We start from the raw sequence: 6000 nt of genomic DNA, 5'->3' as shown, positions 1-6000 counted from the left end.
CTTATTTTATTGTAAGGAAAAGCTTGCCGGACTGAGAAAAACGAAGGCAGACAGAAAGGAATGACAAATCAGACTATCAGTCTTCGTCCCCTGGTCATCGTTCGATGAGAGCGCACCCGGAAATGGGCTGTTTAAATTAATCTTTGTCTCTGTCGCAAACAAAAAAAATTCACCCGACATTTACTCTTGCGGTAGTGTGTGCGTGTGTGTGTGTGTGGGGGGGGGGGGGTTGTAGGGCACTGCCACGCACATCCATATAAGGATATAAGGTGGGCGTTCTTCATGACAGGCTCAACAGTGGCGTCGGGTTTTTACAGAGCGATCGTGACTCTGCTGTCACTCGTGACATCACTGCGTTCGGCCAGTCAGCGTGGGTCGCGCTGCCGTGAAGTTATGTGTCAAGATATGTTTTGTTCTATCGTCATTGCACATGCGTTCTCTCCATCTCTAGCCACTTCCTCGTCGCATTCCTTCGAGTTGAGACACCATTGACGACGCCGCAGAAATGGGAAATGTGACTTTAACAGCTGTTGCTGCAAATAAGCTGCCAGGTCGAACAGGCCACGTGCGGAGAACGGGCACAAGTGACTCAGCGAAACGGCTGTGGTTTTTCGCACGAGCTAGCGAAGTTGGCGGAGTATTTTAATGCGACATGGCTTCGTACCCCAATGACCCAAACAAAGTCCTTTGAATTTATCTAAATTAATAGCCGCATCTGATATCTAGCAAAATTTTTCAGTCAAAAACACTGTTCTGTCAGAACAAATGAACCCGCCGCGGTGGCTCAGTGGTTAGGGCGCTCGAATACTGAGCCGAAGCTCCCTGGTTTTGAACCCGGCTGCGGCGGCCGCGTTTTCGATGGAGGCGAAACGCAAAGGCGCCCGTGTGCTGTGCGATGTCAGTGCAAGCTAAATATCCCCAGGTGGTCGAAATTATTCCGGAGCTCTCCACTATGGCACCTCTTTTTCTCTTCGTTCACTCCCACCTTCCTTCCTTCCCTTACGGCGCGGTTCCGCTGTCCACCGAAATATGAGACAATTACTGCGCCATTTCGTTTCCTCAAAAACCAATTTTCATTTCACTATTAGAACAAAAGAAGGCGACGTCATTAGAATAGGCTAAAATCTTATTTTCCCATCGCCGCAGCCTTTCACCCCGCATGTTAAACTGCCAGCCTCTCGCGCAGTGCTTTGGATATAATCGTCGTCATGAACTTTCATCCGTGCGCGAGACAGTCCAAACGCAAGAGCACGTGGATAGTTGCACGCGCGAGCCCAAGCTCAAACGCGTGGACGGTTTTGTGCAACCTCTTACATACGCAAGAGCACGCGGGAATTTGGGAACTCAAGCCAAAGTTCGCGCGCATGGGCGGTTTGAAGCCTGCCCTTGGCTGGGCATCTCATTTGAACAAATTGATTCCAAATGATTGCTAAGAATTTGAAAACATATAAAAATAACAATTTGTCAAGCCGAAACTTAAGTAGCCATCGGTGTGAATGAATTCAATTTCTCAGCACAAATTGCTCACGAAATCGGAGCTCTCATGCTAGCGCATTCCCCTCCGCATCGATCGCAATGATCGCCCATGAACTTTTTAATAACTAAACGCTACGAGGCGTCGTTGAGAGCAGGAGTGCCTTGTCCCACGTGTCTCCCTTGTGCTTGTCTTGTGTTGCTCTGATTACCCAGAGTAATACCTCAGCTAGACCAGCAACAAAAAGTTTTACCTTATCAACAAAAATTTCCGGTGATCACTGTGTCACACTAACCCAAGATGGAATTCTTTTCCATGAAAGTATTTGACTTTGCTTCGTGTCTTTTCCTTTTATTTGTTGCTGCAAGATTAAATGACATCATGATGCCATTTAATGGGATTAGTAACTTCTTGTGCAGCTATACTGATTCTTCGTTTTATTTGTATCTTTGCCTTTTTGCGCAAATATTGCAATTCTTTCTGAATAAACTTTCAGCTGACAATGAGCGCTTGCGTGCTGTCGTCTTTTTGCGCTAGTTAACCGTGATTACTGTGTTACAATTCGGCCTGGTTGCCAGGACGATTACGGTCCCGATGACAAATTATTGCGACCGATAGTACACTGCTGTCTGACGATACAATAAAATACAATATTTATTTTCCATAAATACCATATGCTCTGTATTATGAGCAGGCTTGAGGAAGAAAGCAGCAGACGGCAGACAGACAAGTCCTAAAACCCGTTTCATTGCAGCAGTAGGGCAGGATAACAGGAAATAGGGAAAAGTAGTGATAAAGCAGTAAATAAAAGCAATAATAAAAAAGTAACAATAAAGCAGAAGACAAACCGTACAAAAAGAGGAAAAATTTTCCGACGATTACGCTTCTCGGTATGCCATTTTTGAGCGCAGCTGCTGTGGTACTTGAACCGCAGGCGACCGCATACAGAAAACGCAGTGCGGAACAGAGGCAGCTCTCCGTTTTGGCTTGGGCTAGAGTCACTGTTCCAGTTACTTAATCTTGGAAGCGCGCACAGCGATCCGCCGCCGCTGAGCCTCGCTTCGGGGGAACGGACGGTGACGCGCGCCACTTCTAGCGCCATCTCGTGTCCACGGCCGCGGAGCCCGTCTTCACGCTAGCGACGTCTTTCATCCTCCGCCGCACTCTCCTCTCGCTCTCTTTCATCTTCCGCTGTGCTCCTCGTCAGCTTGGTTACGCCAAGGGACGACGGCGATGGCGACACCACTCAACGCAGGAACGGGCAACTGCATACGTTTTAGAAATCGACGAGCTTAAAGGGGTCAAATGTGTGAAACTTGATAAAGCATATAAAGTCATTTGTGGCTAGCATTTGAAATGGTGACGTAATCGCCGATTGAAAACGAAACGGCCATCAAGCTTCTTCGCGGTGCACAGCTCCAAGTAGGGGGCACATGATGAGATCATCGAATGACCAGCACATTTCGAACGCATAAACACTTGCTTTTAAGGAAGGAAACAACGCCAACGAAGGAAAAGGCCTCCGAGCGTTGTTTGGTAGCATACAACTAGGCAGGGCAGGGTGTGGTTGGCGGCAGCGGAAATTTGAAATCTTACCTTCCGCGACATCACACCGAGCTTCTCCGCACTCCTCTGTTGCTGTGAGGAGAAGCCTAAAATTTAACCTTCGATTACGCCACTATTTTAAACGCTAGTGCAAGCACACTTGGCATGCTTTACCTGCAGCCTATATAGGTTTGAATCTTTGAAAAATGCGGAATTTTCAAAAAGTGGTGCAGTTGCCCTTTAAGAGCAGCGCTCTAAAGGCGTCTTCAAGGGACATATCAAAGGGCGCGAAGATGAGTGCAGCGATCCAGGCTAATGGTGCATTAAAAGGTACATCTGCTGATCAGCTTTCAGAATGGCCGAATTCTAGATGTAGTGGTTGTTTTTATGAAAAAGAAAAAATGGCCGTGGTCACTGTAACTGCCTTAATGAACGGTGGGCGCCTGAACTATCTTGTGGTCGAAAAAGTTGAAGACATGACAAAGTGGGTCGACGCGGTAGATGAAGCCTGTAGAGGACAGGTAATGTAAAGAATTGGTAAGGAGGATTGCCTTATAAGAAGGAACCTAGAGGTGGCGGCGGCGACACAGAGCTCCTGGGCGCCCTTCAAGGGACATCCCTTGCCCCAACGGTGTGGAACGAGCACCATGGTGCATCTCTGGTGTATAGTGCAGTGTCCAGGGCCTCTCTTTGTGCTCTCACCTAATTTCCAACCACAACTTCGACATCTTTCTTTTTTCTTTTGGTCATAATAGATTTTTTCATCGTCATCACTGTGCTCTGAACTTGCAATGTATGCCGGTTTAAACGAACACTGCCTTTTGCATTGTACGCACGACTTTCGTCGTATTCACTTTGTATTCTCTTTTGTAGCGCTTGAAAACGCACAGTCAGTGAATCATTAAAGAAAAGGAAATGTAGAATTCGCGAGTATCGAGAATAATTCGAAGCAGGAATAGATGTAGAGCGTTCATTTTCTCGGGCAAGAAGTATAACGAGACAGAAACGGGCGTTGAGCGAGACGCCGGAATAGAACGAAAATAGGCGAGACAGAACCCCAAAAAGAAAGAGTAACGTGAAATATTCGCCGCCCAAACAACTGCTAACGAGTCCAGTACTGTCAGAGATGACGTCGAAATTAAAGCCGTGCCAGCGTGGGAAGACAAGCTCGTTCCATGGCTGTTAGGCGAGGCTGGCGCGAGAGGAAGATAGGGAAACTAGTGGTGGGAGGAGGGTGAAAGGAGAGCCCATCGCTGCATCAGTAACACCGTGCACACGCCGCGAAGAAAAAAAAAACACGAAAAAAGAGAAACGAATCCCAATAAACATTATTGTTGAGCTCTTCATTCAGATGAAAAGAAAAAGACAAAAACGATCACGTTCTGTTGGAGAGTTTGGACAAAACTGGTTGACAGCTGTGTATATCGAGAACCCTTATGTCCAGGTCCAAAACAGTTCGTTATCAGAAAAACAGCGCAGAGAAGGGAGGTAACAGGAGAACGACAGAAAAAAAACGGTGTGTCGTTCTTTGTGATGTCTTTCTGAACACGACCTCACACCAACCGGTCCAACTATGCCGTCGTTAAAAAGGGTGCTTAGCGTCGTAACTTCTTGGAAACTTGCTGCTGGTAATGGTTTTGCGGGCTTAAATGCAAAGATGTTTTCGCAAAGAAGGCCAAGGTACGACCAGACTACAAATTGTTTGTGCGCATATTAAGCTAAAACGACGGGGGAGCAAATAGCGACTCGTGTTAGTGCACTCTCAAAAGCTCTCATAAGTTAGCAAAGTGGTGACCAGAAGGGCGTGCAGAAAATAAATCGGTTGTACTTACAGACTGCTGCGAAACACAAAAAACAGCGTCTCAGTCGCAGCTAATGGTGAGGTTTGTTAATGTAGAGTGTTTTTTCACTATCTCCATTGCGTGTTATACCGGCCAGGCTTTGGCGCCACGACACGCCACTTATACCACTCATCGAAAATTCTAGCACGCACAAAAAAATGACTATCTTGTTTTTGCATACAGGTCCAACTCGATTTCGTGAATTCCCTGGCTTTACGAACAAATTTTGAACATCCGACAGTCGGGCATCAGCTTTCATGAATTGGAGATTTCATTCTTGCGAACTAAGATCGACCATCACATCGATTTCACAAAGCTTTACCAAGTAAAAGAAACTAAAAAAAAGTGAAAAAACGCCGCGGATGATAGGTTCATATGTACATCGGCGATGACAAAAAAAAAAACCCAGGCTTTAGTTTTTCTTCTAATGCAAAGAAGAAAGGCTTGTACCTTGTGGGATGTATGCGTAAGCGTAGATGCCGCCGCAGACGTGGGTCTTCTTTTTTTTACTTTTGAGGACAGTCTTTTTGAGGAAAGACCTTTGAGGACAGGAACCTTGTGAAGCTTTTCCCAGTGGAGGCCACGTGTCAGAAGGTGAACCTAAGCGCGCTACCCGGCAGCCAGCAGGCCCTTCAAGTCATTCACTTTGTTTAGTGGGCTATGGGCGACTGGGCAACGCGTTTGCTTGTAAACTGCACGCCAGGCTAAATAACCGACGTATTCGCTAGTAAATAAATTAATTGTCTGCTGCGAATGTTCTCGTTTTCCTCGGCTTCACGAAATTTCCAATTATGCGGAGCTTTGGCTGTTCCCATCGTCATCACATACTACGTCGGATTTCAACTGCTTTGCTCCCTTCGAAGACGGACAATGAAAGTAAAAGTCGTTTCAGTCGCAATAATATTGAAATAGTACAATAGGCTCTAAAGGGGGAAGAAACTTTCCCTATTTTCACCGCGACATTTGATGATCGGGGCATAGTGTGAACGACAATGAAAACGCTTCTTGCGAGCTTCCATTCAAATTTAACGAAATAATAAAACGGAGACCTGCATTCGAATTGAACGAACTTAAGTGACACCAGAGGGGGATACTAAGTCAGGCAAGGCTGATAGGTTACCCTCACCTGATATAAAATAT

General features: G+C 46.2%; 1 protein-coding gene across 1 annotated transcript in view; it reads right to left on the bottom strand.

Moving 5' to 3' along the window:
* Nucleotides 1-2194: 2194 nt before the first annotated feature.
* The window catches only part of LOC144113404 (exonuclease V-like), a 41003-nt gene continuing 37197 nt past the window's right edge, over nucleotides 2195-6000 (bottom strand). The window contains exon 3 of the transcript XR_013310779.1: nucleotides 2195-2739. The gene's annotated coding sequence lies outside the window, so the exon portion shown is untranslated. The remainder of the gene's footprint in view (nucleotides 2740-6000) is intronic.

This window comes from Amblyomma americanum, chromosome 1 (assembly GCF_052857255.1).
Source record: "Amblyomma americanum isolate KBUSLIRL-KWMA chromosome 1, ASM5285725v1, whole genome shotgun sequence".
Taxonomy (NCBI): Eukaryota; Metazoa; Arthropoda; class Arachnida; order Ixodida; family Ixodidae; genus Amblyomma; species Amblyomma americanum.
The sequence above is the reverse complement of the archived record's forward strand: the minus strand, read 5'-3'. Positions and strand labels throughout refer to the sequence as shown.